We start from the raw sequence: 27,622 nt of genomic DNA on the forward strand, positions 1-27,622 counted from the left end.
ACGAGCCGCCACTGCTCACCATTGACTTATTAGTAAATCTGTAGTCTTGTCTTGGAATTGCACGTAAACATATCTGCCGCATAATCTCGTCTTTCGTAAACTTAATGCATGCACTTCGTTATCACTGTCGGAATTCCCCTTACAGCTTAGTACGCAACACATCAGTACCATTATGTACAACGGTATTAGCAATTGGCATCATTAAACGAATTAAAACTCTTCTAAATTCAGCGTTACATGGCCAAACTCATTGCTGTGTTATTACTGAAAAGGTCCAAGCTTTCCTCCCTATGCTGACGTCACAGTATATTCCCAGAACAGTTGTGAGGCCTTATATATCTAGGAGGTGTTGGATCTTTCGGACGACCCCTTGGCGGCAAATGTGTATCAGCTTCAGCTGGGAAGTCAGCTGTTTCTTGGATACGGTCGGAAAGGTTCTGTTTTATGATAGTTTATTTCATCATCATCATCATCATCATCTGTTTACCCTCCAGGTTCGGTTTTCCCTCGGACTCAGCGAGGGATCCCACCTCTACCGCCTCAAGGGCAGTGTCCTGGAGCTTCAGACTCTTGGTCGGGGATACAACTGGGGAGTATGACCAGTACCTCGCACAGGCGGCCTCACCTGCTATGCTGAACAGGGGCCTTGTGGAGGGATGGGAAGATTGGAAGGGATAGGCAAGGAATAGGGAAGGAAGCGGCCGTGGCCTTAAGTTAGGTACCATCCCGGCATTCGCCTGGAGGAGAAGTGGGAAACCACGGAAAACCACTTCCAGGATGGCTGAGGTGGTAATCGAACCCACCTCTACTCAGTTGACCTCCCGAGGCTGAGTGGACCCCGTTTCGTACTGTGCCCTACAGGACCCTAGGGTTCCGGCCAGGCGAAAGCCGGTCTCGAACCCAGAGTACAGTAGTGAAAGGACTCTCACAAACGTGAGCTTGTGCACATAGTCTTACCTGAACACTTATCCTTGCTCAGCCGGATAATAGCGCTCTTCTCAGGGATAACATGGGTAACAATGGGCAACATGAAGATAAAACACTAGGATAAGTGACTAATCAGGTAAGAATCAGCTAAATTAAAATTTAAAAAATCTAACAGAAAACATCGCTGCATTCAAAGTTTAACAAACAGGGATTTATTACAAAAAAATAAATTATTTACAAATATAAGAGCTTTCAAAATGCTTGGGTCAAGATAATGTTGAGCCGATGACAACCAGTTCACTGCCTTCTCGTAACAGCTGTGCTGTAACAAGCATGTTACAAATTGTGTAAGTAACGAAATCTAGAAAAATGGATATCTGCTGAAATACACATCTAACAGCTTCAAAAAAATGGCGCCTGCCGGTCGTGTTGCTCCTCAAGCTGTTGAGAATTTCCAGAAATGTAGTAGTTTAATGGAAAGTAGTGAGTGCATAGAATTTAACGACGGGAAGAAGAAGGTGTCAAATACCAGTGGAAGTGTGGATCAGGTCATAGGCCAAAGGAAAAATAATTCGCGAAGTGTTTGTGTATGTGACGCACGCATCGTGCATGCGGAAGCGGGAAAGTGTGTTGACTGTGTTACTTTATTATCCGAATTGGCCTCAAGGGATGAAATTATTCGAATGTTAAGGGAAGACATTGAAAGTATTAAACGTAATACACTTAGTTTAAATGGTGTGACTGAAGTGCAAACTGAGACATGGTCGGAAGTAAGTACGAGGTGTTGTAACAGTAGGCCTAAAACTAATCATGATAGGGGCGTAGGCCTAGGTATTGAATTAAGGAATAAGTTCCAGGTCCTTGAATCAATTACCTCTAGTGAAGAAGAATGTGTAAAGATTAATAACATTCCAGCCATTACAAGGAAGCCTGCACTGGGGTTGAAGAAGAAAGAATGTAAGGTAGTTGTGTACGGGGATAGCCATGGTCGGGGTATTGCTGTCGAACTTGGTGATATGCTACCGGAGACTGAAGACTGTCAAGCCAGGTGCTCTGTTCAAAGAGGTTCTTCAGTCAGATATGGAAGAGATGGGAACACTTACTGAGAATGACTACGTGGTTATTATGGCAGGGACGAATGATATTGCCAGAAATAAAGCATCAAATGTGATTTCTGGGGTGAAGAAAGCACTTTGCAAATTAAAGACCACCAATGTAATAATATGTAATATTCCACATCGACATGATTTAATTGAATGGTCTTGTGTAAATAAGTTAGTTGATGATACAAACAGGCGGATACAGAAAATTGTCAAATACTTTCAAAATACAGAAATAATTGATATGAGCAATATGTATCGAGGATATTTCACAAATCATGGCATGCATCTTAGCAGAAGAGGGAAAAAGCAGCTATGTAATATGATAAGAAAGAAAACACAACAGACTTCAGGAACAACTATCACAACTAATGCCATACCACTGCTGTTCGATAAAGATGAGGAAGTTGCAGAACATTTGCAGGTAATGAAAGTAAGAAGAGTTGAGGAAGTAGTTGAGGTGAGTGCTACCACTAAAGAAGGATGCCTAGAAGAAGAAAATCAGCTGAAAGGGATTAATGTGATTCTACCACAATCATCAGAGACAGCAATACCAGAAAGCACTGAGTACTCAGGGAAAACTTGTGAGGAAACCATTGAGATCGTCAGTAGCAGTCAGTTGGATGAACGAGGAGAGGAGTTACTGGAGAAGTTGGATTTTGGAGCACCATCAGGACGAACTGAAGGAGGGCAAGCTAAACAACCAGAAATAAGAACGTCAAGTAGGACAAGGAAACGACCAGTATTACTAGAGCAGGATTTTTTACGGTAAAAGGTAGCAATAGTTATAATCTAAAGGGAGAGCTAAATTTGTTCCACCAGAATGTTCAATCTTTAAGAAATAAAATTCTAAGTGTGGAGGTTCTGTTGGCAGATAACCTACAAGGGTATGATGTTTTATGCTTAACTGAACATTGGTTGACAGAGGATGAGATTTCAAATTTTGTATTAGAAGGTTATGCTCTTGCAAGTAAGTTTTGTAGAAAGAAAATGAAGTGTGGAGGTTCATGTATATATGTGAATAATAATATCAAATGTAAGCAGTTGGATAAATTTGAATATCTGAATGTAGAGGAGCATTTCGAGGCTAGCTTTGTTGAACTAGTGGATTATAAGTTAATACTTATATGCATTTATAGAAATCCTTCTAGTAATGTTGAAACTTTTTATAATAATATTGAAATTATTTTAGATGACCTACAGAATCATAACAAAAATGTAATAATCATGGGTGACTTCAATGTAGATTTTTTAGGGAATAATGGTGGGCGAGATAAGCAAAGGCTAGAAATGTTGTTTTCCTTGCACGGTCTAAAGGCAGTTGTAAATCAACCAACTAGATATAATAAAATTCTTCCGGGCTGTTATGCCGTGGTCCACTCCTCTCGCTTCTCCCAGACGTTTCGACTACTGCTGCGGTAGTCATCTTCTGTGGCGTCGTGTAGATACGCTCTCCTGTATCCCGCTGGCGACAACCAACTAGAATATCTGGGGATACAAAGTCAGCAGTAGATCAAGTTGTATTGAATGAGGAAATGTGGAACTATGAAATAGAAGTTTATGATACAGGTTTTTCAGATCATTCTGCTCAAATTGTGCATCTAAATTTTAGGGTAATAGGAAACCATAATTTAAAAAATAACAATGTAATTTACAGGGAAACTAGAATGTGCAACAAGGAAAATATTTCATATTTTAACCAGTTATTGACCAAGGAAACTTGGGAGAGTGTATATAGAAATAACTCAACTAATGAGGCCTTCAGTGAGTTTTTGGGTTTGTTCGATTATTATTATCAAGTGGCAATACCAGTCAAAAGGGTAATTGTAAAGAATTATAGGAATGGGTGGATTACAACAGGAATTAGAAATTCAAGTAGACGATTAAGGATTTTAAGCAAATGTGTGAAAGGGAGTAACACCTCATCTGAATTGAAGGATTATTATAAGAAATATAAGAACATATATCAAGAAGTTTTGAAGGCTGCCAAAAGATTGCATAATGAGAATGAGCTAAAAAATTCTAAAAACAGGTCTAAATGTATGTGGAACATTATAAAAAGGGAGAAAGGTACTCTAGTTCCATTAAAAAATAATATTACTCTTACAAATGCAGGGAAAGAAATCAGTGATCCAGAAGAAGTTGCAGAAATATTTAGTAACTATTTTATAGAAGCAGTTTTGAGGTTAACGGAAAATTTTCAAACATCAGTGACAAGAACAAACTTGAATACAGTTCACAGGAATGTATCATCCATGTTTCTTACTCCTGTGACTGAGCAAGAGATAGATAAGGTAATAAAACAGATGGGTAAAAAGAAGTCTTCTGGTTTAGATGGTTATTCAAACTACCTTATTAAATGCTGTTACCAATACATAATCAAGCCTCTCTGTTACTTGATAAATTTGTCACTAACCACTGGTAAATTTCCAGACAAATTCAAGGTAACCAAAGTTGTTACGATACATAAAAAGGGTAGTGAAGAAGATGCTGGTAACTATAGGCCTGTCTGCCTCCCCTCTGTATTCTCCAAAATACTGAAAAGAATTATGTACGATAGACTGTTATCATTCTTAGAGAAGCATAATATATTAGCTGGTTGCCAGAATGGCTTTTGTAAAAATAGATCAACTACCACAGCATTCATCAACTTTATTGAACGGATATATGACACTCTAGATGGGAAGGGTGCATGTTTAGGTATTTTCTTGGACTTAACAAAAGCTTTTGATATAATTGACCACAGCTTGCTTTTAGAAAAGTTATACATGTATGGAGTTCGGGGAATGGCCTATGACTGGTTCAAATCATTTTTAGGGGATAGAAGACAGATTGTTGAAATATCATATACCGGTACTGATTTGAGCAAAAATGTAATTAAGAATGTGTATTCCTGTGCCAGAAACATAGATCATGGTGTTCCACAGGGGTCAGTTTTAGGACCATTATTATTTTTAGTATTTATTAATGATATCGTCCAAATTGTTGATGATATTCAAGGAGTGCAATTAACTTTGTTTGCAGATGATATTACTGTTTTTGTAGCTGATGAAAGTTCTGAAGGGTTAGAATTGAAGGCAGGCAATATAGTGAGTAATATCCTGAGCTGGCTTGAAGATAATAAATTAATTTTAAGTAAACAGAAAACTTCTGTTATTAGATTTCACCATAAGATTAATTTCAATATGGAAGTTAGTCCAATATCATTTGGAGAGACCATAATTGAGTACTCATCATCAACAAAGTTTCTTGGCTTGTGGATTGATGAATCATTAACCTGGGATAAACATACAGAGTTTATAGGGAAAAAGCTTAGTAGAATTTATTTCATGATAATATCTTTGAAAAATAGTTTTAATTTAAAGGCTTACCAAATTATGTATTTTGCATATGTCCATCCCATACTAACCTATGGAATCATTTACTGGGGGATTTCACGATATAGCGAAGTCATCTTTAAGTTACAAAAGAAAATAATTAGAGGAATGGCCGGTGTCGGCAGGAGGACAAGCTGCAAGAAATACTTTAAACTTTATTTTATTTTACCATTGCCTAGCCTTTATATCTTCCATACACTTGTATATATGAAGGAGAATGTAAACAGCTACACCATAAACTCTGATGTACATAGGTATAATACTATAAATAAACACAGTCTGCACATAGAACCACACAAAACTAAGCTATATGAATCACTTCACGCGCCATATTTTACAGCTGTGCTCAAACAAAAGCTCATCGGAGCGCCCTGTAAAACAGCATGTTCGTAGCACTGCCTCCTTGATTCGCACCAGTTCGCAATATTGGGAGAGTTAACAGTCGATTGGTTAACATTTCACAAGAAAAGTTTGATGAAACGCAAGAAACCTAAGAAGATGTTAAATTTCTAACTCCGTATTAACTAACTACTTGTTAGTATATATTTAACATGTGCTGATGAAACCGGACCCGAGAATAGCGTTAAGGTCTGAGGATTGGAGTTTAGCCTACAAGGAATACAAAGCCTGCTCACTCGCAGTGCTCTCTTCAGAAACAGTGCCCGCCTGGCAGTGCGCGTCTTGACCACTGCAGCGCTAGTATACCACCTCACATCAGCACTCACTAGCATTGCTGCCGGGAATTAAAACCAGCACAAATTTACCTCTACACCATACTTCTTGTATATTGCATACCTTACTGAGCAGAATGAAGTAGAAAATTAATAAATGTTCTCATTTTACCCCTAGGAGTTCAATTCAGCTGTGGATTTTCATTTCAGATAACACCCACAACTGTCGAAATTTATGTCTGGCATTTAAAAGGATATAAGATCTGCACTAGATATTTTTACTACTGCACCGTAGATTTTCAGTGAAAAGTAACGACTTTTAACATTTTCCTTGATATTTTCTTCTCATAAATTGCTTTCCTTCTTAAGAAGTATTCTCGGCGATACTCATCCGTCATGTGTAGTTAGTGACAGAGGGGTGCAGAAACTTCTGCAGTATTATTCTGCGTAGTTCCACAGGATGTTCACTTTTCCAACACTGTAGAATAGGATTTTTAGCAACACGTGGCAACAGTATTTCGGTTAATGTTTATGCTGTATTTGGACTGCCCAGCGTTACCAATATCATTTTGTCCGTTACTTGCGCCAGTTTCATCAGCAGTGAAACAAAACTTGGCTTTGGATACCTGAGACCACCTCAATTCTTGATTTTTATTAATGACGTTAGTGCAGATGGACTCTGGATTCTACTAATTTGTTCAACACACTCTTCACATGGCATGTGGTCTTCGACAACTCTTACCAAATACCCTCCAATATATGTCATTGTAGCACTCAACATAGAAATGCATGGTGCTCCTTCGTCTTCCTTTTCGATGCTTTTCAGTTGTGTTTGAAAATTTCTTGCTAACTCAGGATTCGTTACTGCCAGTTACCTTTAAGGGTGGTAAGGAATGGTAAAGACCCACCTTATTATAATAGAGAAATAAAGAGACTAAGAAGGAGGTGCAGACTGGAAAGAAATAGAGTTAGAAATGGTTGTGGAAGTAAGGAGAAATTGAAGGAACTTACTAGGAAATTGAATCTAGCAAAGAAGGCAGCTAAGGGTAATATGATGGCAAGCATAATTGGCAGTCATACAAATTTTAGTGAAAAATGGAAGGGTATGTATAGGTATTTTAAGGCAGAAACAGGTTCCAAGAAGGACATTCCAGGAATAATTAATGAACAAGGGGAGTGTGTATGTGAGGATCTTCAAAAGACAGAAGTATTCAGTCAGCAGTATGTAAAGATTGTTGGTTACAAGGATAATGTCGAGATAGAGGAAGAGACTAAGGCCAAAGAAGTAATAAAATTTACATATGATAACAATGACATTTACAATAAGATACAAAAGTTGAAAACTAGAAAAGCGGCCGGAATTGATCAGATTTCTGGGGATATACTAAAGACAATGGGTTGGGATATAGTACCATATCTGAAGTACTTATTTGATTATTGTTTGACCGAAGGAGCTATACCAGATGAATGGAGAGTTGCTATAGTAGCTCCTGTGTATAAAGGAAAGGGTGATAGACATAAAGCTGAAAATTACAGGCCAGTAAGTTTGACATGCATTGTATGTAAGCTTTGGGAAGGCATTCTTTCTGATTATATTAGACATGTTTGTGAAATTAATAACTGGTTCGATAGAAGGCAATTCGGTTTTAGGAAAGGTTATTCCACTGAAGCTCAACTTGTAGGATTCCAGCAAGATATAGCAGATATCTTGGATTCTGGAGGTCAAATGGACTGTATCGCGATTGACATGTCTAAAGCATTTGATAGGGTGGATCATGGGAGACTACTGGCAAAAATGAGTGCAATTGGACTAGACAAAAGAGTGACTGAATGGGTTGCTATATTTCTAGAAAATAGATCTCAGAGAGTTAGAGTAGGTGAAGCTTTGTCTGACCCTGTAATAGTTGAGAGGGGAGTTCCTCAGGGCAGTGTTATCGGACCTTTATGTTTTCTTATATATATAAATGATATGAGTAAAGGAGTGGAATCGGAGGTAAGGCTTTTTGCGGATGATGTTATTATCTATAGAGTGATAAATAAGTTACAAGATTGTGAGCAACTGCAACGTGACCTCGAAAATATTGTGAGATGGACAGCAGGCAATGGTATGTTGATAAACGGGGCTAAAAGTCAGGTTGTGAGTTTCACAAATAGGAAAAGTCCTCTCAGTTTTAATTACTGCGTTGATGGGGTGAAAGTTCCTTTTGGGGATCATTGTAAGTATCTAGGTGTTAATATAAGGAAAGATCTTCATTGGGGTAATCACATAAATGGGATTGTAAATAAAGGGTACAGATCTCTGCACATGGTTATGAGGGTGTTTAGGGGTTGTAGTAAGGATGTAAAGGAGAGGGCATATAAGTCTCTGGTATGACCCCAACTAGAGTATGGTTCCAGTGTATGGGACCCTCACCAGGATTACCTGATTCAAGAACTGGAAAAATCCAAAGAAAAGCAGCTCGATTTCTTCTGGGCGATTTCCGACAAAAGAGTAGCTTTACAAAAATGTTGCAATGTTTGGGTTGGGAAGAATTGAGAGAAAGAAGAAGAGCTGCTCGACTAAGTGGTATGTTCCGGGCTGTCAGCGGAGAGATGGCGTGGAATGACATTAGTAGACGAATAAGTTTGAATGGCGTTTATAAAAGTAGGAAAGATCACAATATGAAGATAAAGTTGGAATTGAAGAGGACAAACTGGGGCAAATATTCATTTATAGGAAGGGGAGTTAGGGATTGGAATAACTTACCAAGGGAGATGTTCAATAAATTTCCAATTTCTTTGAAATCATTTCGGATAAGGCTAGGAAAGCAACAGATAGGGAATCTGCCACCTGGGTGACTGCCCTAAATGCAGATCAGTATTGATTGATTGATCCGCGTGTGCGATTTGTTCAGTAACTAACAGTTGCAAAGTTGGAAAAGATACATTTTTTTATTTTGTTCCGAAAAATAAGAAAACCATTTAGAAGCTTATAGGAGACCATTTATTCTTTTTCTGGTTATTTTTCACAGAAAAACTGAAAGGTATAAAGGAACTACTTATATATTATGTCACTTTACGTTCCACAACTATTCCTCTCTTCCTCCTGCATAGACAAGCACATTAACCCATTCCGTGATAAGAATGGGCAGCTGCACTCTTCGAATATTCTAAGGTTCAAAACACAGTTTCGACACGGGCAATTCTCAATGTGAGTTTCATGTAGAGTATACCATGAAAATAATGAAAGTATGAGAGAGCCTTCAAGTCCTGGGGTACCTACTCCAATATTAATAATAAATAATGTTATTTGTTTTACGTCCCACTAACTACTCTTTTACGGTTTTCGGAGACGCCGAGGTGCCGGAATTTAGTCCCGCAGGAGTTATTTTACGTGCCAGTAAATCTACCGACACGAGGCTGACGTATTTGAGCACCTTCAAATACCACCGGACTGAGCCAGGATCGAACCTGCCAAGTTGGGGTCAGAAGGCCAGCGCCTTAACCGTCTGAGCCACTCAGCCCGGCACTCCAATATTTGTGCCAAATATGATGGCCATGCCACCCAAGGTGTCTGGCATTGCTTATACCTTCCCAAATAATATGCTAATGTTGACGGATCATGTAACTACTAAATATTTTTATTTCTCCCCTGAAGAGGGAGGCGGGCTTCCTAGACGGTGACACCGTCTCTCGGGCCAGGAAGTTGATATCAAAGATAATATTATTATCACCAGAACAGGAGCAATAATAATTTTTGCCGTCACATGGTCTGCGTATTTACTGTACCATACCTTGTCTGCTTATTGCTTTAATCCACAATTCCCTAGTTGGCCCTTGGCAAGGGAATTCATGGAAACTAGTTCCAAGAACTTTATTTCTATACTGAAATTCGAGTTAAGAGCTTAGGAAAAGTATCCTTCCGCATGTGAGCACGTCCCCTGTTCCCCCTTCCCGTCTCGTCGCGGTTCTCCATCTCCGCCACAACCAGCTTATCAATAACGCCGTGCGTCCATCTGACAAGTACAGTAGGCCTACTTCATTCTGAAATAGTGAAGCATCAAACGAAATCACTGCCTTTCACATAGCTGTACTTTGATTACGTACCATACCTATTTATTCCTTTATTGACCATGTAAACCTACAGATTACTGACGAATTCCGAGGCAAGAGAAGCAAGAATTATTTTTGTTTCATAATGCGATTTGTGTGAGGCACATGGAGACTTACAACATACGTATACGATTCCGCTCTCGTGCAACGACTGTCAGTGGCAGTTTCTCATAGTTAAGAAAGCTGAAAAACCCACCCGTGAGTGGGATTGCAGAATACAATGCTTCCAGGAATGTTGTAAATATTGTAGTCTCGTCATTCGGAAGGTACTCGAACTCATGATCCTCTCATGACAACATTTCTGTAGGTAGAGGGCGGTTGCGAATATAAAGTAAAGTACTCATTATTATTATTATTATTATTATTATTATTATTATTATTATTATTATTATTATTATTATTATTATTATCATCGAATACGCCAAAGATCCTATTCCCATACCGTGTTAAGGTCCTTCCTGTTTTATTTACGGCGAGTGCTGAGCTGACACATCGTTCTTTCCCTGGAAACTTGGATTTTCCTTTCCAAGCGAGCGGCGTAAACACTTTACACAGAAACGCCGATCAGCTGCGCGGACTTTTTCACGTCTTCCACAGTCCACAGTGGATTCTAATCTCGTAGGCTACTGTAAACGTTTAAAACAATTTGGTTTAGATTTTCTACTTTAATTTCCTCTACTTTTGTTAGCTTTAAAGTATTTCACAGGGAACTCAAGCGTCATAGCATCACACACGTCTTGCACACAGCTGGCAGCCATTATTAATACTGAACAGTGAACACGCTTTTGCAGCCAGTATTGCCAACAGTTTTATTGGATCCATCTTTTTTTTTTTTTTTTTTTTTTTGCTATTTGCTTTACGTCGCACCGACACAGATAGGTCTTATGGCGACGATGGGACAGGAAAGTCCTAGGAATGGGAAGGAAGCGGCCGTGGCCTTAATTAAGGTACAGCCCCAGCATTTGCCTGGTGTGAAAATGGGAAACCACGGAAAACCATCTTCAGGGCTGCTGACAGTGGGGTTCGAACCTACTATCTCCCGGATGCAAGCTCACAGCTGCGCGGCCCTAACCGCACGGCCAACTTGCCCGGTGGATCCATCTTCAACGTCCCACATATTATGCGAACTTATCAACAGTGGAATGAACTCAAACAAACTTACTAAGTACACAGTGCAATAAGATATCAATATCATATTAAATTATTATTATTTTGCTACATACACCACTGAGAACAATAACTATTCACAGCCATCTACGTATGAAATATAAGAGTTGGTAACGAACCCGAATAACATACAACCTGTGATATATTTTCCATATTCATACAGGGCAAAAATTTTAATTCATCAAGTCAGTTCACCAGAATATCTAACCAAACTGAAGGAAGCTCCTGACTTCAGGAACAAGTAACAAACCTAGGGAACTATTTGGCGCTGCGGAAGCCTTTTCACCGACCAGAAGTCTGACTAACATCAAAGGGACCGCTAAGGTCTTAAGTTGACTCTCAGTATAGAGCCTTCTGTACAAAACTGTACGCAACAATACACCATTGTAATGCAATTGACGATTTTAACAATACGACGTCTTCAGTAAGCATACAACGTGTAGAAATACTGCCAACCGAGATGCTCATGTGAGGTTGAATTGCAGCGCCTCTAGCGGCAAATATAGCATCCGCAGGGCGGACAGCTATGGTTGGCTATTGGGCAGGCTTTGTATTCCTTGCAGGCTAAGATTGAAGTTGGTCTTGACTGAGCCGTTGCCTACGAGATATACAAGGCCGGGACATAGCTACTAATTTGTCGCTGAAAAACTGGCCCGACCGTGTTCACGGTTTGGCCGCTAGATGTCAGGTTTCCGTTCTGTTCTTGGCGGAGTTTTAACATTGTGATATGCGGAGTGATTGTGATGCTGTGTTGATTTTGTGCAATTTATTGTGAATATTGTTTCTGTCGGTGAGTGTCTATGAGGAAGAAGGTGCACTCTTGTGTACCTCTCTGTATTTCGGTTGAATAATTTGATGAAGATACTCACCAAGCTAATAACCACTCGACTGACGGAAGAAATCGAAGCCAAACTTCCGGATGAGCAATTTGGATTTAGAAGAGGAAGAAGTACTCTACACGCAATAAGAAATCTACTGGACGATATACATGACACCTTACGGCTACCAAAGGGTAAATTTCACACAGTGTTCATAGATTTCTCCAAGGCCTTCGATAATCTTAATAGAAACATCATATCGTCGAAACTACATTATCTTGTAGAGGACAAGGCGCTCACTCTTTTGATCCATAACATGTTGATAAATAACACTGTCATCATCTCAGACAATATAACCTCATCGAGGGAGATCACGCAGACAAATGGCGTTCTACAGGGTGACCCTCTTAGTCCTTTATTGTTTAACGTAGCTACCTATGATGTGGTCCAAGCGATAAAAGAGGTGACAAACGAAGTAACCAGGTATTTATATGCCGATGATATCGTTCTAGGATCACACGATGTTAAAGAGCTACAAAAAGCACTGGATGCACTGGAGAAGTGGGCAGATATAAATGAATTGCAGGTAAACATCGAAAAGACTGTCTACATGATTTTCAGGAAGGGTGGACGAACATCCTCAAGTGACAAAGTGACGTACAAAGCAGAAACATTAAACGACGTGAACAGTTTTAAATATCTGGGCTTGACGATGCAGACGACAGCAAACTCCTTTAGACTTCATATTAGACTACGTGCTGCGGCAGCTATGAAAGCGATATTTGACATCAAGAATCTAAACAGACTATCTCTCAAGACGGCCATTACCCTGTTTGACGCAAAAATAATCCCTATTTTAACATATGGGCTGGAAATCATTTGGGATAAGCTAACAAAGAATGACCTACACATTCTAGAAAAAGTCAAAGCCCGATTCTTAAAGACAACCCTGTGTGTGTCTAGATTCACTAGATCAAGACTGGTTTATGAACTCGCAAAGGAGCCTTTCCTAATTGAAGACTTGAGATTCAAGCTTGCTCTACCTTATACAGACCAATGGAAGAAACTCCTGGACGAAAGAGTGGCCAAAAGGAATGATATTTGTCCCGAATTCTATACGACTGAAGCAATGACGAACAGAACATGGACCAATACAAACCAGGACCTCCGACATTTTATCAATTCTATGGCAATTCATGGATACCACTACAAACTCTGCAAAACCAGGATCTTTCATGAACCGGACGAGAGTTGTGTGTGTTAACTGTGTAATTTGACTTGTTCTCGTTACCATGTCGTGGAATGCTCTAAGAGAAATAGGCCTATAATTGACTTATGTTTAAATGACATGTAATCGCTTTATATACATAAATTGTGTGCTATTAAATTATATATATGTATTTCGGTTGACACTAAAAAGCATGAACATTGACGTTCCATAGTTTCCCTTCCGAGTGCGGTTTAAGGGAGAAATGGAAGCAAACTATTTCTACGCAAGGTGATGTAGTAGAATCTCTTTAGGTACCTAGCAATTCTTTTCATAAAACAGATTTCAGTGTAAGCACATCAATTAAACTTCCTTCAGTTTTCATTGTGTATCATGTTCACAAACAGGAAAATGTCAAACGCAGGAAGCGTCCTGCTCCCAAAACTGATGTGTTGTCATCAAAATTTAGTAAAAGTTCCAATTCAGATAACGATTAACATACCATATCTTCATACGTCAGGCACAAACGAAAAAGGAGTAAATGTCTCGTTTCTATATATAGGAAAGTCTACGAGTATCTCTGTTAAATCTAAAAAATATACTGATGAGAATATTAAATACCAGATTACAGAAAATAATCTGTAAATTGAGAAGTAGGATACGGGTAATGAAATCAGAAAAAAGGTTTTACGGTATCTGAACTTGACCAGAAAGCAAACCAAATTGAAAAGCATGCTAAAATTGGTCATTTAGGAGCTTTATTCCTGTTAGTGCGTATTAAATTTTCTTCTTCTTTCTTCATCCGTTTACCCTCCAGGGTCGGTTTTTACCTCGGACTCAGCGAGGGATCCCACCTCTACCGCCTCAAGGGTAGTGTCCTGGAGCACCAGACTTTGGGTCGAGGGATACAGCTGGGGAGAATGACCAGTACCTCGCCCAGGCAGCCTCACCTGCTATGCTGAACAGGGGCCTTGTGGAGGGATGGGAAGATTTGAATGGACAGGCAGGGAAGAGGAAAGGAAGCGGCCGTGGCCTTAAGTTAGGTTCTATCCTGGCATTTGCCTGGAGGAGAAGTGGGAAACCACGGAAAACCACTTCGAGGACGGCTGAGGTGGGAATAGAACCCACTTCTACTCAGTTGACCTCCAGAGGTTTAGTGGACCCCGTTCCAGCCCTCGTAGCAGTTTTCAAATTTCGTGGCAGGGCCGGGAATCGTACCCGGACCTTTGGGAGGGGGGGGGGTGACAGCTAATCACACTAACCACTACACCACAGAGGCGAACACAAATTTAATTTTAAGGGAAGAAAAAGAGAAATACGGTGAAACGACGCTAAATATTTGCGTAACGGACATAACATCGCTCACCAAGCAGCGGCATCAATTCGAATGTCAAAATATCAGATGTGCTCAGGAAAAGATTGGATCGTTGTTAATTGGTGAAAGGAGATTAAACCCAAAGTTATTTATGACCGCAATCTCGATCCGCTTATCGGATACTGTGAAGCACAATTAAAGTAATCGGTATGAAGTGACAAACTCGCTATCAGATTTCTCTGCTTCTTTCGTGAATTACTTATTTCGTTTAAGCATATTGTAAGAAATACGTTGTAGAAAATAAGTTAAAGCGTTGCTCTTGATCTATCTTTGATCTCATATCTGTTTACTGCCTTCTTCTGAAATTACTAGTTTTAATGAATTTTTATAGTTTTTCGTATTCGAACGTGTTGCAATGAGCGGGCGAGACAGAACAGTGAAGAGAACTCTAGTGGCACTTGCCGGAATTATCTGTGTGCTGTATTTCCCGGCCTTGTGTATCTCGTAGGCAACGACTGAGCGCTACTTATTCTCTTTGACTGAGCGCAGCTTCTTCTACTTCTCTTCTTCGTGTTATTATAAACTTCTAAACATCAAGAAGTAGTTTATATTCTTTGACAGACTGAAATACGAACGATATATGGTGCGATAATTGAAAGTCAGGAATAAATTTATTATACATCATATAGCATTCAGCGTATATTAGAAGGTTTCTGAATGATGCACTTATAGTATTATAGCTGAGCCGTGAAAGAAAGTAAGTAGGTTTTCCTACGTGATTGTTTGTACTGCTGTTTGAACAAGTTTCTATGTTTTTCAAATGGTTTACTCCGCCCACTTGTTAGATGATGTAAACAATAGATATGTTCGCAGTTCATTTTGCTAATAGGAAATTTGGAATTGTGTATGCATGTAAAGGGGCAGATCTGGATCGGTGACATTCTCGATAATTCTTTAGAGATTGACATTTGAATGCAATAATTGTAGGGGCCAAAATCTGTAGCGGTATATCTTTCGTCCATATGAATGGGAATTTCATTTATCCGGGCTATAGATGTACTATTAAACTTTTAAATCCTAAATTCTCCATTAGTCACTGAAAAATATAATGAACGAATTGTGATGTTCGAAATATTGGACTAATATCTTTCATATTTAACTTATCGTAGGCCGTACTCCTTTCAAAACTTAAAAAAAGAAGAAAAAATAGAGAATAATCTCCAAAAAGTATCATTATGTGATGTGTACGCTTTTGCCCATTAGTTTATACCACTTGGGGTTAGTGACATCAATATTAAGAGTATTAAACAGCAATCATAGCATTACCGGCTTCAACTTTCTCTGAGACCTTACAAACATTTCAAGACCGGGCGAGTTGGCCGTGCGCGTAGAGGCGCGCGGCTGTGAGCTTGCATCCGGGAGATAGTAGGTTCGAATCCCACTATCGGCAGCCCTGAAGATGGTTTTCCGTGGTTTCCCATTTTCACACCAGGCAAATGCTGGGGCTGTACCTTAATCAAGGCCACGGCCGCTTCCTTCCAACTCCTAGGCCTTTCCTATCCCATCGTCGCCATAAGACCTATCTGTGTCGGTGCGACGTAAAGCCCCTAGCAAAAAAAAAAAAACAAAAAAAACATTTCAAGAACAACTTTGACATGAATTTGGTCGGAAATACAGCAAAATTTATATTCCAAAGTGCTGCACATGCACATGGCCTAACAACTCAAAAGCTGATTCTATTGCGATTTTTAAAAATATTTCGAAGTTCACCATTCATTACATCATTTTTTCAGTGACTAATGGAAAGTTTAGCATCTTGTGACACAATACCTTTCTTACGAATCTGCTGGAAGAAAAAATCACGAGGACGACCGAGGAAAAATTCCTTCGAGACTTGGCACAGAGCCTTTTATATGGTTCTTATGAAATGAAACGACGAGCTGAGGACAGAAAAGAATGGTTGTATAGACAAGACATTGCCTTTAGACACTGATGGATGGATGATGATGATGATGATGAGGATTGTTTATTCATTGATTGTGCACCTTATTGGTGTTCAGAGCTGCAAATCTTTGCTAACATTTGAACCATTTTCCTGAATGACTACTGCTATCCATAGACTTATATTGGAAAGTTTAAAATTAACAATCCTTTACATGTGTTCTTTGGAATGAAATTATGTCGTTTGTAGAGTTTATCTAGGCCTACAGTAGACAGATTTCATTGATGTTACAGGGAAATTTTGTTACTAACTGTTCATTTCCTTCCCAGTACCCTAATTAATTTATATATTTTTATTTCATTCTTACACTAGTACGTGTTTGCCAAATGACACAGAATAGCTCGCACGTTCTTTGAAAATATAACTGAATTATTGGTTTCGAAAAGAAATATCTATGTCCCGAACAATATGAACTTCTTTATGCTCTTAGGAGAGAATTAAATACACTGTTTTCTATACAAATGGTTCTGCATTATTGCCACTGAGAATTTTATAATCATAGTAACAATTTTGTCTTGGGGAATATTTCTGCCCAGTCTGGAAGATTGCTGCCATTCAACAAAATTTTTGGGGATGTTATCTCTAGCACCCAGAAGCAGTTCTCTTACTCGCATTTGACATTTGCCAGTGCCTACAAGAAAACTGGCAATGGTCGGCTTGTGTAGGCCTACCATAACCATTTTTTCTTCAACTTCTTAGACATTTGACTGTGCTGATAACAGTGATGTTAGGAATCACTGAAGCATGAGTATAGTATGGGCAACTTTTAGTGATACATGGACACCGTAGTGCTGAATCAGTAGACCTCGGTTATCTTCGAGATTCGTATTGGCAACCTTTGAAACACAAACTATGAATTGCTTATGCATCGTCGTGAGACATCTGGCGTACACTTTACGTACTAGTAATGTTGTTGTTTACACAGCAAAACCAAACTATAGAATTCATGCTAGGAAAAAGATTCACATCGAGAAATATTATATAATGTGTGTGACACAGTTGTTGGCTGAAGATAATGAAGCTTTAGGAAATTCATATCGATCGATCATACTATCGATTCAATTCAGGTTTCATTTCCAATCAGTTGGCAGTATACCAGAACTGGGAGTGCTCCCTCCTTACTCTTCACCCCCGTAATGACAGCCATCGATGAAAGTTGTGCGTATAATAGGTTGATCTTTCAACGTCATCTGTGGTTCTTCAGATGGCTGCATAGAACACCATTTGCCACGATAAGCATAGGTATAATTGGGATGTTAGAATGGCCCTTCAGTTTCTTCTGAGAACTTCCTCCCCCCAATTGCTCCTGTCATTCTCAGTCTGTTGCCTGTTTTCTTCAAAACGAAGCGCTCCATTACGTACCAATGCTCTCTAAGATGTACTGTCTAGGGCTGATGTCTGCCAGTTATTAATACCAATGTTGCACCTTGTGATATTTGTTTTCTTGGAGCTCTGATACTGAAGGAAGGAGGTTGTTAGATATGTTAGACCACATGGCCCGTCCTGTGTAATTACCGTTGGACAATCATAGCTTCAATACTTAAGGACTGAACCTCATCCAGGGCACTGATATTTGTATGCTTGTCTTGCCATGTTATACCAACTCCTCAGACATGGTTGGTGATATTGCTTCAGCCTTTTTAAACTTCGTCTGTAGGTTGTCCAGCATTTGCACCTGTATGGCTAGGTGCGAATTAAAATTGAATTATACATGAGGATTTTAATTGTAGCACTTATATCATGGTTGTCGAAGACTAGCTGCCAAAAGATGTGCCTGCACGATTAATTTTGTGTTTGTGTTTATGTTTCGTAGATCTAGAGAAAGCATATGACAGGGTACCGAGGGAAAAGATGTTCACTCTATTGGGGGACTATGGAATTAAAGGTAGATTATTAAAATCAATCAAAGACATTTATGTTGACAATTGGGCTTCAGTGAGAATTGATGGTAGAATGAGTTCTTGGTTCAGGGTATTTACAGGGGTTAGACAATGCTGTAATCTTTCACCTTTGCTGTTCATAGTTTACATGGATCATCTGCTGAAAGGTATAAAATGGCAGGGAGGGATTCAGTTAGGTGGAAATGTAGTAAGTAGTTTGGCCTATGCTGACAACTTGGTCTTAATGGTAGACTGTGCTGAAAGCCTGCAGTCTAATATCTTGGAACTTGAAAATAGGTGCAATGAGTATGGTATGAAAATTAGCCTCTCGAAGACTAAATTAATGTCAGTAGGTAAGAAATTCAACAGAATTGAATGTCAGATTGGCGATACAAAGTTAGAACAGGTCGATAATTTCAAGTATTTAGGTTGTGTGTTCTCCCAGGATGGTAATATGGTAAGTGAGATTGAATCAAGGTGTAGTAAAGCTAATGCAGTGAGCTCGCAGTTACGATCAACAGTATTCTCTAAGAAGGAAGTCAGCTCCCAGACGAAACTATCTTTACATCGGTCTGTTTTCAGACCAACTTTGCTTTACAGGAGCGAAAGCTGGGTGGACTCAGGATATGTTATTCATAAGTTAGAAGTAACAGATATGAAAGTAGCAAGAATGATTGCTGGTACAAACAGGTGGGAACAATGACAGGAGGGTACTCAGGATGAGGAGATAAAGGCTAATTTAGGAATGAACCCAATGGATGAAGCTGTACGCATAAACCGGCTTCGGTGGTGGGGTCATGTGAGACGAATGGAGGAGGATAGGTTACCTAGGAGAGTAATGGACTCTGTTATGGAGGGTAAGAGAAGTAGAGGTAGACCAAGACTGTTGTATGTCCGGCGCTCCCTTTCTCGCTCCGTCAGCCAGCTGCACGCGCGCCTGTGTATCATTCTGCTAGCTTCGACGCGCAGCCCTCAGTGCGCGTGCCTGACCATCGAGTGTACTATAAATAGGAGCTCCCTGCCTGCTCAATTGCCCACTTGCCCGGTGTCCAGCTCCAGAATACACCCTACGTCGAGCACGGAGGCTACTCCTCTTGAAAATGTGCTTCGACCAGGTGGACTGAATTTCTGGCAGTACGAGGTTTCACCTCTGGTCACCGCTCCCTTACCTGTTTCCGCTGCCTATGTTCCGTAATTCTTTTACAAGCCATTTTCATTCCCTAATTTACGCAAGCTCCCTTAGTTTCGCTAGGTGGAATTTCTTCAATCAATTGAACTTGCTTTTTAGGAATTCAGGCACTTCAACAAACAAGGACTCTAAAAGACATTTATGTTAGTGTGCCAGATAGTTCTCGACTATCAACGTGTCAATTCACAAAGACTATCTTTTCAAGATAGAAGTGTATATAAAGACTGTAAACCTGTACATATTGTATAAAGACAGACTTTTCTCAAGATTCAATATTCCTTTTTGCTTCAAAATAAATTTCAATTATTTGTGTAAATATCATAAAGTGAAGCAAATAAAAGTTGTGTTTTGTAAACTTCAACCTTGGTTACAACAAAGACGACGATGGTTAGACTCGGTTTCTAAAGATAAGAGGTATAGAACTAAATGAGACCACAACACTAGTTGCAAATCGAGGATTGTGGCGACGTTTAGTAAATTCACAGAGGCTTGCAGACTGAACGCTGAAAAGCATAACAGTCTATAATGATAATGTACGTATGTAATGTAGACTTCTAGGTCTGCACTCAGAGAGCATACTGCCTATGTAAGGAAAGGTATTTACAACCTTCTCCATTGATGTTCACATTGGACCTTGTTCTTCCCTTGGAGTAGGTTGGTGCAGGATCTCTGTCTTTTCTGTATTAATCTGAAAACCAGTCTTTCTGTATGCAGTGTCAAAAGCTTTTGAGAGTATCAGTTCATCTTATGACTGTGCTACAATGTTGTCATCAGCATGTCATAGTTCAACTAAAGCTGTTCTTGCTGCCTATCAATCTACTCAAATTGAAAAGTCTCCCATTCATTCTCTATATTATTTGTAATCCTGGAGGAAGATCATCTTTAACAAGTTACATGACTGTGGCAGCATAGTGGGAGAATAAAGTGGGAGCAATCACATCATGTTGCTTAACTCCTTAGTTAATGTGGAATGGTTCTCCAGTAGAATTATTGCTGATGACTGATGCAGTCATAAGGTAGTGGTGGGTTTAGATGGAAAGTCATACAAAGCTAAGATCTTCCACAAAGCTTCACAGTTTACAGAATCAAATGTCTTGTGAGATCAATGAAGGCAAAGAATGCAGGCTTATTTTGTTTTCCTGCAGCTGCCATGCTGTGAAGATAACATCTGTAGTGCTTCTTGATGGTCTGGAACCACATTGGCTCTCAAAGTATTTCCTCAACAAGGAGTCGAGTAGTTCGCTTACCCACACAAGATATTAGTGATATTCCCCGATAGTTACTGCAGTTTACTTGATCTTTCTTGAAAGTTGGAAGTTCTAGGCTATTTCTAAAATCAGGAGGGATTTGTTGTACCTGACACCACTCTCCCAGTATGTGTTTGTTGTCACTTATGGTATGTTCGATGAAGGTGTTATTAAAAGAATCGTCATATACTTCAAAGCAGCAGTCGAGTTACAAACTGAGCATTTGTATATCATGAGTTGTTACGTTAGTCTATATGGTCTGTCTCCTACCAGGGCATGTTGGTGAAGATGGGAAAAGTTTCTACTTGACCTTGTATTTTAAGTATCTTGTATTTTCAAATAAACATTTAGGGGGAGAAAATGGGTAGAAGGTATTATCTACAACTTAAACATATAATAACAGTGAAATATCTGCCTAAAGAGTGTGTGTATGTTGAAAGTAATACCTGAAAAATTGTGGCAAAAAACAAGGAGATGCCATTTTTCTACTGCAGCTGTATGCTATATAATAATGGCGTGTGGTGCAGGCCGTATAGGCGACCTGCGCGACTGTGAGGATGGAACCCTATCTGTGATGAAGACGGCACACACACCCAGTGGCAGTCCACTCATTGGACGTAGAGGCTCGGCTTTTCTCTGCTTAGTTCTCGAAATTACCAATAGGAGCGTCTGAAGGGAGTGTATTCTCATGACAGAAATTGGCCTTGATTTCAAAAGATATGTTACAGCTACTAAATAACTTTTTTTTTTTTTTTGCTGTGCGGGCAGTATGCGCTGTGGCGATAATTAAGCTTCTCGAAGCGAGTATGGCCCCAAAGGGGCAACTGTTCTCATGACAGAGCTTGGCATGGATTTGCAAAGATAGGTTACAGGTACTGACAGATACTTTTCTTGCGTGGGTTGGTGACGGAAGCGGCAAGTTAGGAATTCTGGGAATAATGTCATGTCGGCCAATGGCAGTGGTCGCAGCTGGTGGCGAGTGAAATCTTCCATTAGGTTATAAAAGTAAATGTACCATTTTGGCCAAGTTGGGTGGCTCCCTGGAATTCATAATGAACACATCTCTCTTCCAAAAGGAATTTAAGGTAAAATTCACGTGTATTTCTTCGCTAAGTTATGTGTTATATACTGGAGTGCCTACATTAGGTGTGTACCGGACCCTGCAGGGTAACCCTGTCTACAAGAAATTTTAACAGCCCTATCCATTCGCTAGATTTAGCCCTAATATAGGCAAAATATCGAATTCGTCGTACAAGGACAAAGCAAAGCTCGTGTTAAGACTCATGACGCAAAGGCCCAGGCTTCGAAAACCATGCTGTAATGCCCTAAAATCAACCATTATGGAGGTTTTATTAATTTATTTGTATCAGTAGTAATACATCATATAAATTATTAGTTAAGAATGAGAAACATAAGTAGATAACTGGTAAAAACACACTAGAGGTACATTCAAAGTACCAACTATATCATATTGGACCAGAATTTGTTGTGATCTCGACTATTTGGTGTGGCCTTCACTAAATCTTGCATAGTGAAAACCAGAGGGCAGGAGTTGCAATGAAGGAAGTGCGCCGTGGTTCGTTCTTCTCCGCAGGCACAGAGGGTTGACTCATCAGATAGACCCCACTTCTACATATTGATCTTAGATCGACCAACCCCAGACCGCAGCCTGTTCAGACTCTTCCATGTAGACCACGACTCTTCATAACCAGCTGGAAGAGTTACAGATGGATCCATACCTCCATTGAGATGAAGGTTTCTGGATCTCCAGGAAGTTAGTCTTGATGATTGTGGTGACTCCGAAAGGCACTCAGTAGAATGTAGAAAACTTCTCCTTGATTTCAGTCGTTGTTGAGCAAGTTGATAATCATGTAATGGATGTGTTTGGGAAACTTCTACTTTATTTTTCATGTTTGGCAGCTACTTCACGTGTAATATCTGGGGGAGCAATACCAGCCAAGCAGTATACCTTATCATAAGGTGAAGATCTTAGGCAGCCAGTTATAAGCCGGCAAGTTTCATTTAAAGCAATATCTACCTATTTGGCATGACATGATCTATACCAAACAGGGCATGCATATTCTGCTGCAGAGAAGCTCAGTGCTAAAGCAGTAGTTCTCATTGTTTGAGCTTGCATTCTCCATTTGGTACCCGATAACTTGCGAAGAATGGAATTTCGCGTAGATACTTTGTGTTTTGTGTTAACACAATGTTGTTCATACGTAAGTGCACGATCCAGAGTTGTGCCTAGATATTTAGATGGTGTGCAGTGATTCAAGAGAGCACCCTCACAGAAAATCTTCAGTTTTCTTCTTGCCTGCATATTCTTTAACTGGAAATCGCAAACTTGCATCTTTGAGGTGTTAGGCTTTAGATGTTTTTCTCTGTAGTATGGACTTAGTCCTCCCCTGCGAACCACTTGGCCTTGCCGCGGTGGGGAGGCTTGCGTGTCTCAATGAAGCAGATAGCCGAGCCGCAGGTGCAACCATATCGGATGGGTATCTGTTGAGAGACCAGACTAACGAATGGTTCATCAAAAGGTGGGTAGCAGCCTTTCGGAAGTTGCAAGGGCGGCAGTCTAGGTGATTGACTGATATGGCCTTGTAATAATACTCAACATAGCTTAGCTGTGTTGATACTGCTACACGGCTGAAAGCAACGGGAAACTACAGCCATAACTAACTCCCGAGGACATGCAGCTCTCTCTGTATGAATGATGTACTGATGGTGGCTTCCTCCCGGGTAAAATATTCCGGAGGTAAACTAGTCCCCCATTCGGATCTCCGGGTGGGGACTACACGAGAGGGTGCGATCATCAGGAAGATGGATACTGACATTCTGCGAGTCGGAGCGTGGAATGTTAGAAGTTTGAATCGTTGTGGTAGGTTAGACAATCTGAAAAGCGAGATAGATAGATTAAAGTTAGATGTAGTTACGTTGGCAGGAAGAACAGGATTTTTGGTCAGGCGACTACCGAATTGTCAACACAAAATCAAACAGGGGAAATGCAGGAGTTGGTTTAATAATGAATAAGAAAATAGAGCAGCGGATAAGCTACTACGACCAACATAGTGAAAGAATTATTGTCGTCAAGATAGACACCAAACCAATGCCCACCATGATAGTGCAGGTCTATATGCCTACTAGTTCAGCGAATGATGAGGAAATCGAAAGAATATATGAAGAGATAGCAGATTTAATACAATATGTAAACGGTGACGAGAATCTAATTGTGACGGGAGACTGGAATGCAATGGTAGGCCAAGGAAGAGAAGGTAATACAGTAGGAGAATTTGGATTGGGACACCACAAATGACGTCTGTATATGTGGACGAGACCTGGAGACTCTGGAAGGTATCAAATAGACTTCATTATGATTAGGCAGAGATTCATAAATCAAGTGTTGGATTGCAAAACTTTCCCAGGAGCAGACGTGGACTCTGACCACAACTTTTTGGTCATGAAATGCCATCTGAAGTTGAAGAAAGGAAAGAATGCAAAAAGATGGGATCTAAGCATGTTGAAAGAAAAGAGTGTGAGGGATTGTTTCAAGGAACATGTTGCACAAGGCCTAAATGAAAAGGCCGAAGGAAATACAATAGAGAGTGGATACAAGTCAGTAAGGCTGCTGAAGAAATGTTAGGAAGGAAGGAAAGATCAACTAAGAATCAGTGGTTAACTCAGGAGATACTAGACCTGATTGACGAATGACGAAAATACAAGAATGCTAGAAATGACGAGGGCAGAAAATAATACAGGCGATTAAAGAATCAATGGTTCATGTTTGTGGGTTACTGTAGTCACGTCCTAGTTCGTGAACCATGGGCAACAGCTGAGTGGCCTAGTAAGTGGTCCTGAGAGTCGGGATACCAGTTGCTATGGAATGGGAGTGGGCATCTCGGGCATATTGTGAGTCATGGCCCTCCTTGTAGCTCAGGCGGCTAGGACTGTACAATTCATCGGTGTTCCATAACCCGTTAGAGGAGAGATCCTCACTTGGACTATGTGCAAGTAGGGTAGCAACCTGCTTCATGAATTTACCGAGCTCAGAAAATTTTAAGCAAGCCCCGGACCTATGGGAGTAACGGAGTCCCACTCCCATTTGACAGGCGAGGGACTCCTTGGAAACAACGTGGCGAATGAAATGGAAGAAAGAAATTAGAACTGGCTGAGTCAGCTAAGAGGATGCATCTGGATGTGCTAGGAGTAAGTGATATTCGGGTAAGGGGAGATAACGAGGAAGAGATAGGAGATTATAAAGTGTACTTGACAGGTGTTAGAAAGGGAAGGGCAGAGTATGGGGTAGGGCTGTTTATCAGGAATATCATTGCACGCAACATAGTTTCTGCTAGGCACGTAAATGAGTGAATGTTGTGGGTAGATTTGTCAGTTGGAGGAATTAGGACGAGAATTGTCTCAGTGTATTCACCATGTGAGGGTGCAGATGAGGATGAAGTTGACAAGTTTTATGAAGCATTGAGTGACATCGTGGTCAGGGTCAACAACAAGGATTGAATAGTGCGAATGGGCGATTTCAATGCGAGAGTTGCGAATAGAACTGAAGAGTACGAAAGGGTGATTGGTAAATGTGGGGAAGATATGGAAGCTAATAGGAATGGGAAGCGTTTGCTGGACTTCTGTGCTAGTATGGGTTTAGCTGTTACGAATACATTCTTCAGGCATAAGGCTATTCACTGCTACACATGGGAAGCTAGGGGTACCAGATCCATAATAAACTATATCTTAACCGACTTCAAATTCAGGAAATCTGTTAGGAATGTACAAGTTTTCCGCGGATTTTTCGTTGATACAGACCACTATCTGATCTGTAGTGAACGAAGTATTTCTAGGCCTAGGGTAGAGAAAGTGAAATCTGTCTGCAGACGAATAAGGGTAGAAAATCTCCAGGACGTGGAAATTAGAAGTACATGGATATGATTAGTGAGAAGTTTCAAACAGTAGACAGTAAGCAGGTTCAGGACATAGAAAGTGAATGGGTGGCATACAGGGATGCTGTAGTAGAAACAGCAAGGGAATGCCTAGGAACAACTGTGTGTAAAGATGGGAAAAAGCGAACATCTTGGTGGAATGATGAAGTGAGAGCAGCTTGTAAACGTAAAAAGAAGGCTTATCAGAAATGGCTCCAAACAAGGGCAGAGGCAGACAGGGAATTTGTACATAGATGAAAGGAACAGAGCGAAACAAATAGTTGTTGAATCCAAAAAGAATTCTTGGGAAGATTTTGGTAACAACCTGGAAAGGCTAGGTCAAGCAGCAGGGATACCTTTCTGGACAGTAATAAAGAATCTTAGGAAGGGGGGGAAAAAGGAAATGAACAGTGTTTTGAGTAATTCAAGTGAACTCATAATAGATCCCAGAGAATCACTGGAGAGGTGGAGGGAATATTTTGAACATCTTCTCAATGTTAAAGGAAATCATCCTGGTGGTGTTGCGAGCAGCCAAGTCCATGGCGAGGAGGAAAATGATGTTGGTGAAAGTATGCTTGAGGAAGTGGAAAGGATGGTAAATAAATGCCATTGTCATAAGGCAGCAGGAATAGATGAAATTAGACCTGAAATGATGAAGTATAGTGGGAAGGCAGGGATGAAATGGCTTCATAGAGTAGTAAAATCAGCATGGAGTGTTGGTAAGGTACCTTCAGATTGGACAAAAGCAGTAATTGCACCTATCTATAAGCAAGGGAACAGGAAGGATTGCAACAACTATCGAGGTATCTCATTGATTAGTATACCAGGCAAAGTATTTACTGGCATCTTGGAAGGGAGGGTGCGATCAGTAGTTGAGAGGAAGTTGGATGAAAACCAGTGTGGTTTCAGACCACAGAGGGGCTGTCAGGATCAGATTTTCAGTATGCGCCAGGTAATTGAAAAATGCTACGAGAGGAATAGGCAGTTGTGTTTGTTTTGTAGATCGAGAGAAAGCATATGACAGGGTACCGAGCGAAAAGATGTTCTCCATACTGGGGGACTATGGAATTAAAGGAAGATTATTAAAATCAATCAAAGGCATTTATGTTGACAATTGGGCTACAGTGAGAATCGATGGTAGAATGAGTTCTTGGTTCAGGGTACTTACAAGGGTTAGACAAGGCTGTAATCTTTCACCTTTGCTGTTCGTAGTTTACATGGATCATCTGCTGAAAGGTACAAAATGGCAGGGAGGGATTCAGTTAGGTGGAAATGTAATAAGCAGTCTGGCTTATGCTGACGACTTGGTCTTAATGGCAGACTGTGCCGAAAGCCTACAGTCTAATATCTTGGAACTTGAAAAGAGGTGCAATGAGTATGGTATGAAAATTACCCTCTCGAAGACTAAATTGATGTCAGTAGGTAAGAAATTCAACAGAATTGAGTGTGAGATTGGTGATACAAAGCTGGAACAGGTCGATAATTTCAAGTATTTAGGTTGTGTGTTCTCCCAGGATGGTAATATGGTAAGTGAGATTGAATCAAGGTGTCGTAAAGCTAATGCAGTAAGCTCGCAGTTGCGATCAACAGTATTTTGTAAGAAGGAAGTCAGCTCCCAGACGAAACTATCTTTACATTGGTCTGTTTTCAGACCACGGGAGCGAAAGCTTGGTGGACTCAGGGTGCATAATCATAGTTTTTC

General features: G+C 40.2%; 1 protein-coding gene across 1 annotated transcript in view; it reads left to right on the forward strand.

Moving 5' to 3' along the window:
• The first annotated feature begins 15,302 nt into the window (after window positions 1-15,302).
• Window positions 15,303-27,622, forward strand: part of LOC136877638 (uncharacterized) — a 131,359-nt gene continuing 119,039 nt past the window's right edge. Inside the window, exon 1 of the mRNA XM_067151831.2 lies at window positions 15,303-15,431. The gene's annotated coding sequence lies outside the window, so the exon portion shown is untranslated. The remainder of the gene's footprint in view (window positions 15,432-27,622) is intronic.

The sequence above is a fragment of the Anabrus simplex genome, chromosome 7 (assembly GCF_040414725.1).
Source record: "Anabrus simplex isolate iqAnaSimp1 chromosome 7, ASM4041472v1, whole genome shotgun sequence".
NCBI lineage: Eukaryota > Metazoa > Arthropoda > Insecta > Orthoptera > Tettigoniidae > Anabrus > Anabrus simplex.